General features: G+C 47.5%; 1 long non-coding RNA gene across 1 annotated transcript; it reads left to right on the top strand.

Moving 5' to 3' along the window:
• Positions 1-587: 587 nt before the first annotated feature.
• LOC144584047 (uncharacterized) lies at positions 588-13,670 on the top strand. Its single transcript, XR_013538053.1, has 2 exons — positions 588-1,003; positions 11,694-13,670. It is a non-coding gene; the product is annotated as an uncharacterized LOC144584047 (long non-coding RNA).
• The last annotated feature ends 316 nt before the right edge of the window (positions 13,671-13,986 follow it).

Below are 13,986 nucleotides of genomic sequence, written 5' to 3' on the forward strand. Positions count from 1 at the left end.
AAAAGGGGCAGAACTCTGACATTCAAAGAAAGCAATATATATAGATTTATTTTATTTTTTTGCTTCCAACATCATAGTGACCGTTCTTGGGGGCGGGGGGGGGGGGCAGGGAAGAAGAATTCCAAAGATAAACCTCCAGTGCAAAATCTATGAACAAGAAGTTCAGTTCTAACCAGAAATGAAAACAGCCAGAACTGACTTGCTGGGAAAAGTAGGATACGAACAGAACGAACGAGATTGCCACCAAGCCCCTGAGTTTTGCGAACGCAACATCAAACCAACCCTGCAGCTCACGCAGTGCAAAAGGCGGCCCGGCTTTTAAGCGTGGCTTCTTTTCCCCACTGGCAGGCAGGCGGGCGCGGGGGGGGGGGAACAGACATCCTATCAACAGGAAATGCTCAACCCCTTGGCAAGGGAGACACATGTGCTGCTAAAGGTTTATTTATAACTGGCCCTACAGCTCAGGGACAGAAACTGGTTTGTTCAGTTCGGGGGGGGGGGGGGGGAAGGCCTGCCAAATAACCTCCAGAGATGTATGTAACTGGATCCGTAAGTCAGCCCCATCACGGTGCGCGCGGGGGAGCGGAGAAGCTGCTTCATGGGCCCCAGGGCAACAGTGAAAACAGAGGGGAAATAGCAAGAGGATGGTTCTGCATGCAGTCCTTGGCTGGGGAGGATGGGAAATGTGTCCCCCCTCATCCGGGGTGCACTGGGTTGAGGAAGCCCACACTGTGCATTTCCCATAAGTGTGGTTAGTGGTTAGAGTTCTGGGGGGGATGGGTGGGTGCCTTTGGACCCGTCCTGTTCTCTCAAGGCCTGACATACCTCACAGAGCAGCTGCAAAGGACGTTTTGGATTCAAACGCCCAGAATCCCCTCTCTCAGGCAGTCTAGATGAGTGAACTTAATAATATGGAAATTATCAAAATTATGCAGATAGGATGTCAATAGGGATGATGGCCATTGGGAACAGCATCCGTACTTCACAGCTGACCATGTGTATGGTATGTGATCTTTTTTTAGTATTTGTATACTTGAAACTTTTTAGCTTGTAAAATGCTGTCTTTTTAAGGATGTAAGCTGCCTTGGGTCCTTTGAAGGGGAAAGCTGGAATACACATATTTTTGAATAAATAAATACAAAAGCAGATTAGAATGGGAGAGGCAGCATTGATTAGACGCTTCTCGACCCGCCAAAATGGCCTCTCTTTGGCCCTAAAACAAGGCTTGTCTTGGCTTTCCCGCGTTGGCATTTCGGTCACGGCAGCCTGAACGGGAACGTCTTCTTGACATGGTCCGCCACGCAGTAACCAGGCAACACGGTCTGAATCGTGGAGGCCAGTGGCCAACAGACCAGAGGCGAATGAGGATAAATTGGGAAGGCGAGGGGGCATTTTCCTCTCCAGCATTTGTAAAATCTCGTCTGAAAGCAGTTTAGGCTCCTGGCCACTGCTTAGGGCAGTAAATTAAAAAAAGTAACTTTATTGGACTGCGTCCTCAGACCATCTGTGTAGCCTGAGAAGCTGAGAGACCATGGCTAGTTGGGGGATTCTGGAAGTTGTCGTCCAGCACTGGAATGTTCCCATCTGTAAGAACCGTTTGTATCCGTTCAGCAGGAGGTAGTGTATTCCCAAAGGCTTTCACGGCCGGGATCTGATGGTGGTTGTGGGTTTTTCAGGGTTTTTGGCCGCGTTCTGAAGGTTGTTCTTCCTAATGTTTCGCCAGTCTCTGTGGCCGGCCTCTCCAGAGGACAGGAGTCAGAACACAGAGCACAGACAGAGTTCTGACTCCTGTCCTCTGAAGAGGCCGGCCACAGAGAATGGCAAAACGTTAGGAAGAACAACCTTCAGAACGCGGCCAAAGAGCCCGAAAAACCCACAGTAACCATCAGCAGGAGGTCTCTGGCTGCAGAGCCAGAGTTGGAGTTTGAATCCCCATGGTGCCTCCTTGAGAGGGGATGGACTGGATGATCTATGGGGTCCCTTCTAACTCTGTATTTCTAAGATGATGGTGATGATCAATCTACTGTGCCCCATACATGGCAAAATTCTCCTTTAAATTCTCTGCATGGAAAGGAATAGAAGGAAGGCGACTTGCAGGAACATGTACGCCACCTTGGGCTCCTGAGAGGTAGAGCAAGATCTAGATGGAACTAATAAATAAATGTGATAATCATGCTTGGAAAATGCAAGATCTGTAGATTAAAACTACGATGGTTTTGCTGGAAAAGTAGCAGTCACTTAGGAATTAGGGGTCAATGTTTAAAGGCTGATTCCCTCAAACCCATGTTTTTAAAATCATTGGTTTCTGAAGGGTTCCAGACAGGTAGCTATGTGGTAGTTTCCTACGGCAAAGAGACCTGTAGCACCTTAAAGTCTACTACATTTATTATAGCAGTTAGCCCACTTCATCAGATCCAGAGTCGATTGTTCAGAATTTCAGGTGTCTCTACACATTTAAAACTATAAAAGTTAAAGGCACCACCACTTTTTTCTTGTTTTTTTTTTTAATTTCTTATTTCTGTTTCGCTTTTACTGCTTGCTGGTACAGACTAACACGGCCACCCCTTCTCCAACTAGATAGACCATGAGAGGGATGTGAGATAGTGAGGTTGTGGAAGAAGTGAACATGAGAAATACAAGAGAGAGACGGTAATTTCCATTATGAATTGCTTCTGCATTTAATGCCCTCTAACATTTCCATCCATCACCTTACCCCTAATTGCAAATGCTCAATAGCCAGCTAAGATTCCGGTTCTCATGCAATATCCAGCCAACCTCCGGCTGTGATGGAGGCCAACATCCCTCCATTAAAACCCACAAAAAACAAAAACAAAAAAAAGCATAAACATTGTGCAAGCTTCTGACATCACTGATCTCTTTGCCGGGCAAGATGTTACCAAACTAAGTAGCTGTGGGAGGGAGATAAGAAGTCATATTGGCTTCAAGTTCTTGATGTTTGCGTCATGCCTTGAGATGTAATGGGGGAGGAAAGTGCCACAAAGTTTTTTAAAAACCCAATGTCCTGTTTTAGGCAATACCCAGTAAACAGAGAACTGTTTTTATCTTTCAGGGAATGAGTTTGTTTTCAAGTGTTCACAGCACTCTTGGTTGTATGTCATACTCCCAGGTGCCCATAGGGGGCGGCAGAGGACCACAATCCAAATTCACAGTCTAGACCTGCTGCTGTTGTTCTCCCCAAAACCCTTTGGGGCAGGTGGCTTAAGAGGCGGTGGGACTTTGCCCTTACTCCTGAGTGGACACCCCCTATTTGTGCAGCTGGGGCACCTTTTCCCCTGGCATTACAGGTAGATTGTATAACTGCTCCTCCACTGATGAGTTCTCTGCTGAAGAATGTTGTGCTGTTCTAAAGATGCAGCGTTTTGCAAATATGGAGGCATGAAGGAGGGGAAATGGAACAGAGCAGAGGGTCTGTGAAGGCTTAGGGGCGGTGAGCGGCCATAAGCGGTTGGGCAGGGATGTTGAAGCTCAGATGTAAGCGGGCTTTGGCCCTCCAAAGAGAGCTGGACTACAAACCCCATCTGTCCAAACCATGGGCCACTCTGGCTAGGGCTTATGGGGCTTAGCTCCCAAGCACCACCAGCAGGCTTCAGGACTAGCCCTACCGTTGGGCAAAGCAAGACTGCTTGTCACACGTTCCAGGAAAAGCAAATTAATTGTTCCGTTTTTTTAAAAGTTCATTTAAAAAGAAAACTCCTTTGAAACATTGGATTATGACTGCCAGGGGGGTGGGTGAAAGGCATTGATAGGATTCTTGACTGCAGGTGGCAAAAAATGTTTGACTGGTTTCGGAGGTGGGGGGGTACTGGTTAACAGAACACAACTAAGTTAGGCAGAGAGGGGGGAACCAGTTGCCGTTGGCCTTAGGCGGCACCGTATCCTGCTCTGCCTTGTAACTAAGTCCCCCCTCCCTCAAGCAATGGCCCTTCTGGGCTGGAGATGGTGTGTTTTGAACCCCGGCTTTTGATGCTTCCCCTACAACGGCAGGGGGTGGGGGGAAAAGAGAGAAATAGAGACCTCTGTTCCTACCCTTCCGTTTCGAGTGCGAATTTTTTCTCGCACGTCTCTGACACAGCGGGCCGAATGTTTGGCCAGTGTCTAGGCAACGGCTCAAACAGATCTTCTGGGCCTCCTGACAGATTCACGCAGCTGCTGGGATGAGGCGACGGAGGAGGCCAGGAGCAGAGGAAATGGGTTTCTTCCCCCCCCCCTCAGCCAGACACGAAAACCCCCCTCCCTCCAAACAGGGAAGGACCTGTGAGGGAATGAGGGGACCTTCAGTTTCAGGGCTCCAAATCCCGGGAGGGGCCCCAAGAGCGACTGGGCTCCCCATCGAAAAAGAAAGAAAAATAATGTCGCCATGTGTTGTAGAACAACCCCATTGAAGGAGATAACAGGGGTGACCTAGATCTTATTCCTGGCTGCAATGGGGGCCCCAAAAATGTAGGTCAGCCACTGCCCCAGGATGTGAGGGACATGGGGGGGAGGACAAGCTCTGAAAAGTGGTGTAAGGAGGATCTTGGGGTAGCCACCCCCTCACTCAGAGTCACCTTTTCAGCAGCTGTGAGAAGGGGGTATAAGGATGGGAGAGAATGCTTCTGGCTTTTGGCCCCCACCCCCAAAAAAGCTAGACTTCATCCTGCCAGCCTTTGAGAGGCAGCTCAGGATTTGAATTCGGAGCCCCCAGGCACTTCTTTTTTCAGTGCAGAGATGAGAAAATTGACTGTTCTGGACTCGAGTGGCTACAAACCCACAGGCAATAAGGGTTAGGTTCACACAAAAGAGGTTTCTTCCCTGCTTCTTATTTTTTTAAACCCCGACTTGTCCTTCTCCCCCACCTAGACGTGTCTAACCTTCACAAAGCACTCTTTTCAAACCTTGCTCCAACTCTGACGATACCGAGATATAAATACGACACAAAGCCACAGGCCACGTTGGCTGGGAGATTTTTGGAGTTGTGGCTAAAAGGCTGGGAAGGCAGCAGGAAAAGAGGAAGATGAACACGGGATGGACAGAGTCCCTAAAAGAAGCCACCAGGTTGCGTTTACAAGAACTGAGCAGGACGGTTGAAGACAGGACAATTTTAGAGATCACTAATTTGTAGGGTCACCAGAAGCCACAGGGAGCTTGTCTGTCTCATATTGACCTTCCTCTTTTTTGAACTCCTGAACTCACCTTCATGCATTGGCAAGGTGTTCTTGCAGCACATGTGAAATAAGTATCTCCATAAACCCGCTCAACTAGAATTCTAAGAGCCACTTTTCATACCACACAAGGTTTCTGAACTGTCTTCAAAGGGTGGCTCCAGACACAACGGATTGCAGTAGTCCAGCCGGGAAGTTCGCCAACCTCAGACAAACTCTTTCTAGACAGGAGGTGCTCTCCATTAAGGAAAGCTCTGTTTTCCGATAGCCCCACCGGCCGCCTGTTTTCCCCTCCCTTCCTTTCTGAGATTAACTCCAGATTCCCTCTGGAGTCGGCCGACTCTGAGCGAGACCCTTGAAGTTCACCATCCGAAGGCTAAAAAAAGCTCTGCTTTTGAATGCTGGCTATTCACCTCCCGCCGCACACACACACATATATCAGGGTTATAAATACATGCGTCTAGACCGTGCACAACCTTGCCCAGTTCTTTTTTGACACCAGAAACCCTAAACACCGAGAAAAATCTCCTGATGATGGTATAGAAAAGAATGAAAGAGGAGATTAATTTGGTGGTTCTGCTGTGGTGGAGAAACCCCCTTCTCTCTCCCTCCGCCCCAGCCTGGCCGAAGAGACACTGGCATCTTTTACGAAGGGGGCTCCGGGGATATTCCACCCCCTTGTGAGGCTCCCGGGCACGGTGCCCAAAGGAAATACTTCACCCGCCATCAGTTCCTGTTGTGAGTTCAATGTTCCATTGAGGGAGTGAAGGCCACCTCTTGGTAGTCATAGTTTCAGGTTTTTGCTATGGGTACCACAGATTTAGGGGGTCTCCTCCCTTATCCTCCTGTACAGTCAGTCCCGAGATGAATTTTCTGGAGGGCACAAATGCGCGCGCACACACACACCCCTGAAAGCCAAGTCTGGCCAAGAGAAGGTGTGGCTACTGCAAGACCCTCCGGCAAACCTCACAGCTGAGTGGGGATTTGAACCAGCATACCCCCACTGAGTCCAAACAGAACACTACGTTATCTTCACAACAGCCTGACAAGGTAGGCTCGTCAGAGAAGAGAAATAAAGTGTAGGATCAAGGCGTATTGGGTTTGTTCTAGAAGTCGCGGGTCACCCCCTTGGAAAGTACACACCTTTGGGAAACACCTCAAAGCCCAGGCAGTTGAAAAAACAGGCTAAATAACTTTTTTTAAAAGCCTGCTGCCATACGTCCTCTCAGCAAATATTCTGGGGAGATCTTCCACATTTCTACAGTCTTACAAGCAAAAATACACAGGTTTGTGTTTTTTGGACTACAAGTCCCATCGCTCCCCAGGCAGAGAGCATTCTGGGATGCATCCCTCTGCATGGAAACATGGACACAGCTTTTAGAATGTGCATTGCTTGGTACAGAATGGGTTGTTGTTGTTTTTAATTGAAGCCTGCTGCCTTGAGCATCGTTTTCCAGGTGGATCTCAGCAAGCTCAAGAGTGCCTCTGAGCATGTCACCCCAATCCAGCTCAATGGATCCCATGCCTGATGCATCAGCCAAAGAGCAGCCTCGACGCCTCTCCTTTTCCCAGCGAGGCAGTCTCGGGCACCTAGAGCGGACGACAGACCATCGATGCTGCGCACAGCAGAACCGAGGCGCCCTCCGGATCAGGGAACAGAAGAGTCTGCACACCACCGCAGATCTCAGGGCCTTCCCTGGGCTTCTTTGCACAGCTGCAGGGGTTCATTAGCAAAGAAGCAACCAGTTCCAGACACAAGAAGCGTTATTTAGTCTAGAGGCTCTTTAAGGAAGTATCCTTTTGCACGTGAAACATCTCTGGAATTTCTCCCTCGCTGGCCCTGATGTCTTCAACACACAATCGTAGCTCTATCCAGCTTTCGTCGAGCCCTGAACGGACGCTGTGGTCTCTTCTCTGCTCCATCTTGGGCCCCGTGCGCATGTGTGTGTGTAAACGCAGGAGGAGAAAATGGCTTGGCTCCTCCAGACAGTTCTCTGTATTAATGGATCATGGTTCTCAGGGAACCATTTTTCACAGTGTGTGGAGTTACCTCAAAAAAAGTAATTAGGCATAACTAGAGTTCCACGCTTCTCTCTCAAGCCATCATCATTAGTGTTTTCCAAAAGTAAATGCTTTACTTTTCCATTATCCTAAGTAACGAAAGTAGTTCCTTTTAGTTCCTTTTTGGGATTTGTACAAAGTTACAAAAGCGGTAGGGGTGAAGGATAAAATATGCCCTCCTGACACCCTGTTGGCTGTCATCTCACCACTTGCAAAGCAGCAGAAGCTGGCAGTTCAAAGTATCCATTTCCACCCCCACCATTTTAGTGAGTCTACAACCTCCTAACGATACAAGTAACTTCAAAAAAAACAGCAAAAGGAATAAAGTCATCCTTTGTTGGAGTTATAAACCAGATGGCAATGTAGTTACACCTTCATTTTTAGCAAAAGGCGCTAAGGACTAACTAGCTGCTTGCAATTAGTTCCTTCCGAACTATGAACATTTAAAAGCACAAACTGAAGGAATTTTTTTTTTAAAAAAAAGCTTTTGGAAAAGAATTAGTGTTTTCCAGTTGCATTTTCCTTTTTGCCTAACTTATGGGAGACCGTGTATGACCCAAGGACTGGGAGCATCCAGAATAAGAAGGCAAAAATGCTCGGCATCTTGATTGAGTTCACACTCAATGCAGTAAAACTGATCAGCAAATTTTACAGGTGACCAATTTTAGGAGGGAGCTTCATGACGAACGTGTGAGAGGTTAAGTCTTCTGGGACTGCCTGGAAGCCGTGCAATAGACAGTCATCTAAAGCAGTTTTTTTCAATTCTTCTTGGCTTTTTTTCCTTTTTTTTCCTTTCCTTTCCGGTCTGCCTAGACAGGATTCGAGGAACAGAGACAATGCAAGGCGGGAAAAGCTGAACCAGGTGCTGGTTATAACAAAGTTTTCCACCCAGACAATGGGCTCCGCTCTATCCCTTCTCTTTTCTTTGCCAGCCCGGCATCCGAGTTCCCAAGTTTTTCTCCGGAAACTCTGAGCCACTCACACCTGCTCGGATGCTCACGGAGAGCCTTCCGGAATTGGGTTCCTTCCAAATGTTATCGGGTCACACTTTTCATCATCCTCATCCTTAGCCAGCTTCCCCAGCTCATTAATGTTACAGAATAATGTGATAGACATTGGCTCAAACCTGTAGCTTATTTGAACAGCCCGCGGAATTTGGATGGTCTGGTATAAAATTCTTTTTATTTTTATTTTTATTGTTATTGTTATCGGGGTTTTTTTTAACACAAACAATCTTTGCAACAGGTGCTTGAGTCAACGCAGCCTGAGACCAATGTGCCTCTGAGTGCGTGCAGAGGACACCTCTCCCTCACTTCCCCATGCATCTAACAAGCCACTTAGACAGCAGTCTGATACTTCATAAATGTGACACTCTGCTCATTTCCGCCCTCTTGGGTCTGCCTACGGGTTCTGCACATCTGGGCTCCCCAGATGTTCTTGGACTACAACCCCCAGCAGTTGTGGACAGCACAGCTGGAGTCAAAGGCTTTTGGGAGTTGTAGCCCAAGAACATCTGGGCACCCAAGGTTGGGAACCCCCGCAACAGACAATCACAATGGCAGCTTCTCTGAAGGCCACGTGGATCCCGACGGGATGCTCAGCCAGCTTCACCTTGAGGGCAACCACCAGCGGGTCTTTGTGCAAGTTCTTTCAGCCTCCTGCCCGCCCGGCTTTGCCTTGAACGAACAAGCCATGGCCTCTCTCGGGACGCGTCCTGTGTGGCCAAATGACATTGGGTTTAGCAGACTACCTCCAAAGGAGATTACAGCTGGCGGGCTATAAATAGACTGCCAGGCTGGTGTCACCGAGGCCACGGGTGACTCAACAGCTGGCTGGCACGTCAGCCACAGTGAAGTCATTCCCTCCCAGCTCTTGTCTCTTTTTCAGTATTTGAACCATCACATCATCTTAGAACGGCAGAACTAGAAGGGACCCTGTAGATCATCAAGTCCAGCCCCGTCAAGGAGGCCCAGTGAGGTATCGAACTCCCAACCCCTGATCTCTCCATCTTTTCTTACAAGCAAACTTGCTTTATTGTAGTCTACTTAATCAGGTGGGGAATATTAATCAGTTTTTTTTAAAGTAATAAACTATAAGTTACATGACCAGTTAATTTCTGTACCTCAGCCAATAGGTGATGGGAACGGAATACTTTAAAGAGGAACTTCCCAGGCTCTGAGTTAACCATCTAAAAGCAGAAGGCCTTCATAAGACCAGGACGGATGATCTAATTGTATCCAAGCTTCTGAATGACATCAAACACACGAGGATCTATATGCTGTAATGCTGTTTTCATTGTTGAGTTGTGGATTTCCACAAAAACAAAGCTGGCCGAGCTGTTTTGTCGGGGGGGGGGGAGCAGCGAAGGACAGGGGTTTTCTCAAGCCACATAATACATTAAAAACAGCTAAACTGTTTTGGCTGAAAAACAGCAGACTGAAAAACCCCCTTCTTCCAATACCAAGCAAACGAAAAAGAAGACTTTTTCCTGTACCAGGCAGGGTTTGTTTTTTTTAATCCCCATGATAACAAAGTAAATAACTTAGTTCATGGGATTCAGAATTTGCTATCCTGAGCAGTCAGCTCCGTGTGCCCAATGACAGGGCCGGCTCGGCCCTCCTGTAGGTTCTGGAAGCAGGAGGCCAGATCAGAGGAAGCCCCTTGTTGTGATCTGTTTCGGGGAGTTGGTTTCATCCCAGGGATGATTCTGCAAAACGTGGGTTGTACGTCAGGTTGAACCCGGTGGCCAGCCACCTTATGGCTCTGCCTCATCCCGAGGAAGCTGAACACACATCCGCAAGAAACAGACAGAGAAACCCCGGTCATGTTGAGGCACACACACACACAAAACTGAGGATCACAAAGGCAGATGTTCCTCCATCTCCATCCGAGCCCGCTTGACAGCTGTTGCAGCTTGTGGTCATGGCTGGTTACTCAGTTCGTCTGTCTTGCCTGCAACATGTCAGACGCTGAGATTTGCATTTACTGGAAAACCGTGGCTAATTTGTGGTTTGCTTAACACGAGCAGCCCTTAAGACGTCTGCTCGAGGGCCTGCCCTGAGCCCCCTGGCTGAAGGACATGATTCAGTGGGGAAAACGTTGCCGGTTCATTTCCTCCCTCACACCTTCAGTTTAATGAAATAATAATAATAAAATGAAGCCATCATTGATAGGATAGGTAAGACTAAACCCTCATTGAGCCACCGTGCCAATCAGACTACATAATACTGGATAGGACCCTAAGCTAGATATCAACGGAGGGCTCATGGTTGGCAGTGCCTTTGGACTGTAACTCCCAAAGATTTTTCTCATCTCCCTTTACTTGGAAATTCGCTTTGTTGTGTGATTGGTCATCAGGAATTCTACCTGGGCTCCATTTGCATTTTAATTACTCGGGTACAAGGGCTAAGGTGTTTCTAACCTGGCCCCAAAATAAGGCAGAGCTGTTGCAACGTTGAGCCACCACCTGGCAAAACCGAGAGTAACTCTGCGGGTCAGATTTCCTGAAAATTGCATTCGACTTTTTTTTCATTCCAATGACCAGTGATCTGATTATGACCCTTTGAAGGTCCGTCTTTTCATTTATGACTCTTTCATGACACCCACCTGAGGAAAAGCATCTGTAACAGCAGTTTTCCTGTGTCCCTGGAAAAGTCAGGTGTAGGAGGGGGAAAATGCACGAGGAAAAACGTTTGGCTCCACTATCATTTCATCCATTTTCTTTAACCAAAATAATAATATTAATAATTTTTAAAAAACTTGATTCTGTCTTTCATTAGCCGTGAACTGCTACCTAATGGTAGGGCCAGCCTTCCTGCTTAACTCTGGCGGCAGGAAACTGGGGAGGTCCCAAGGAAGAACTTGTAATCCAGACCTGACATAAACCCCAATATAACATTTGACAATGTCACGCAGGCGTATTTGTGCCTTTCTGGGCTGCCTCTGTCTCATGTGTGGTCCTGATCCAGCCGCAGCCTCCTCCCCCTTCGCCACAACGCCAGATGGGCAAGGCCACCGTCTGCCTCCGCTCTGTGGCCCTGCGCCAGCCGGTCCCCAAGAATTAACCACCGATCCATCTGGTTGCTGCTCCGACAGGAAGCCACCAAACGCCGAGGCTGAGGTGCGGCTTGCAGGCGGGAGAGAGGATGCCCGTGGTCTTGACATGTGGCGGCAGCAGCCGGAGAAGGCAGAGCCCCCCCCCCCAAAGGAGAGGAAGTGAGGGGGTGGAAGGGCCAAAGGCGCTTTGAAAGCAAATCAGGGGTGGTGGGGAGAGGAAAGGAAAGGAAAGGGGCAGTCAAGAGGGGAAGGAGCAGCAGGGGATGAAATTCCAAAATCTTTGCAGGACGACAACTCAAGCACTCCAGAATTTGGCTTCGCTTGAGTGTTTTGGGTTTTTTTTGCCTCCAATTTCATCTACATGCAATCTCCTGCTCTTTGGGGTTGCCAACGACTATGTGCTTCTGCTTTCAGCCAGCGCCGGAGCATTTTCTATCCCCACGAGAAGCAATGGAGAATCTACTGAGGAACAGGAGAGATGTAGGATGTGCCATTCCCTGAAATTCGGCCACATCACCCTTCAAAACGGATTTGTCAAGTTTTTGATCTTCAGAACATGGCCAAAGAGCCTGAAAAACCCACAACAACCATTTTCGATCTTCGTGGTGACCTTTTGATCTCAGAAGCGACATCTTCAGCATTTATTTAGCCAAGAGCAGTTTTGGACTTCTCTTCCCCCCCCCCCCCATAGCTCTGTAATGCCAGCCTTAGAGTTCCAGGGGCTGAGAAAGCTCATGATTTTTGGTGTTATTTTGGTTATCCAGTTAAAGCGGGATTTTGTTTTGGAATCACGCAGCTGTGTGTGCGCTTCTTAATTCTCTCTTCAGTCCATCTTTCTGCTAGAAGGTGCAGTCCACAAAAGCTTACGCCAGTTAAAACCCGTTGGCATTTAAGGTACCATCAGCTGCTCTGGGTTTGGTTATTTTGGAAGTTAGCAGGACTAGATTCAATATATATTTCTAACAGCAATTCTTCCTTGACACTGGACCTGCTCTCTGTCTCTCAAGAGCTTCCAAGGGCATGATGAACATCTTTACCTGGAACTCAGGAGCCCTGGGTTCAAATCACGGCTCGGATGGGAAAATCATCCGGGTTGGCTTGAACCCCTCCCATACGCTCAGTCTGATCTACTTGATAGTGTTGGGGAAGGACTGTATATGGTGCCTTCAGCTCCCTGGAGACAAAGTGGGATATAAATTTAAAGTCAAAGTGGGATATAAATATAAAAACAGATAAATAAACAAGGGTATTGTCTGCTACAGTGTGGCAGTATCACCTCTCCATACCAAATGAGCAGGAAAGAGTTCCTGCAGTCGAATCCTGTGGGTTCCCTTGAGGTTCCTGCGTCACCACTGTCAAAAACAGAATATTGGATTTTGGTTTGCTTTGGGTCTTATCTAGTACAATCCTTATTTATTTTATCCCTTTCTTCCCCTTAGATTTTACGTTGCACTTGGTTTCCAAAGCCATCAGGGCAGCTAACGATAACACACACGAGCCTACAAAACATTTCTAAAAACAACAGGCGAAATGCAATATACAAGCAATGGGCATGCAGACAGGTGAGACGGAAAAACATTAGTAAACAACAACAGAATATAAAGGAATTCATCAGTCTAAAAGATAATAACAAACATGTCTGTCCGGTAAGCATAAGCCTTTAGGAGCCTACCAAAAAAAAACTGATGCAGGAGTTGACAGAAAGGGGTTTGTGAACTTAGAGAGTTTGGAAAAGTTACTTTTTTGGACGACAAGGCCCATCATCTCCCAGTCAGGTCACAGGCCACATCATCCTCAGGAGCCGTCGTCCGAAAAAAAAAAGCAGTTTTCCCAAGTTCTGGGAACTGCAGGTCATTTTTGGCCGAGTAAAACGCTTCCTAAACTATCCATGTCCTGGTTAAGATCCCTTTTAAACTATTGCCATGATTTTCACAAAGGGCCTGCCTCTTCTGCCTGCAAATTGTCGTCGTTTCTGGAATGAATCCCACCAGTCTAAAAATATCTATACAAGCTCCTGGATTTCTTTCCTCCCCAAACACCATGCAAAATTCTGGGATCCAGATCCTTCAGGAGCTAAGCCGCTTAACCCAAGAATGAACATCATCCTCGGAGAGCTTTCTCTCTGACACCATCCTTGGCTCTGGAATTCATTTCCCTGAGTAACAGAACCAGTTCCAAGCTGGCTTGCTAGCTTCTGGGATTCTGGTAAAAAGGGAAGAAAAGAAAAACAGAGATTCCCCTAAGTATGAAACCTGACCATGCGAAGACAACAGCAAACTTAATTTGCAAAGCTGGGAAAGACTGCAGGAACATGGCATGCTGTCTGAGAGCTGTGTGCGAGACACGGAATGGGGTATACAGAAAAGGGTCAGCTGGCATGCACCACAAAAAGCCAAATACCTCATATCTTTTACTGAAGTTCACACTTGTGTAAGGGAGAGCGCCCCTCTGGCTTCTCAGCCCCAAAGGAGAAACTCCAGCTAAGCAACTGTTAGGGGGAAAAAGGTGCACAAAAGTCTCAGATTTTTTTTTTTTTGCAGCCTTGGATGCGGTCTTTAGCCAATATGGCTGGGAGGTATCTTTTTCAGCTGGGGTGTCTGTCAGTCTATCTAGCAGTGACCAATCGTTCCCCTCCTGACTCTGATTCAAAGAGAGCCTTGTCTGTCTGCTGCTATCTGTTCATTGGAAGTAAATGGATTTTTAAAAC

The sequence above is a fragment of the Pogona vitticeps genome, chromosome 7 (assembly GCF_051106095.1).
Source record: "Pogona vitticeps strain Pit_001003342236 chromosome 7, PviZW2.1, whole genome shotgun sequence".
NCBI classification, from domain to species: Eukaryota; Metazoa; Chordata; class Lepidosauria; order Squamata; family Agamidae; genus Pogona; species Pogona vitticeps.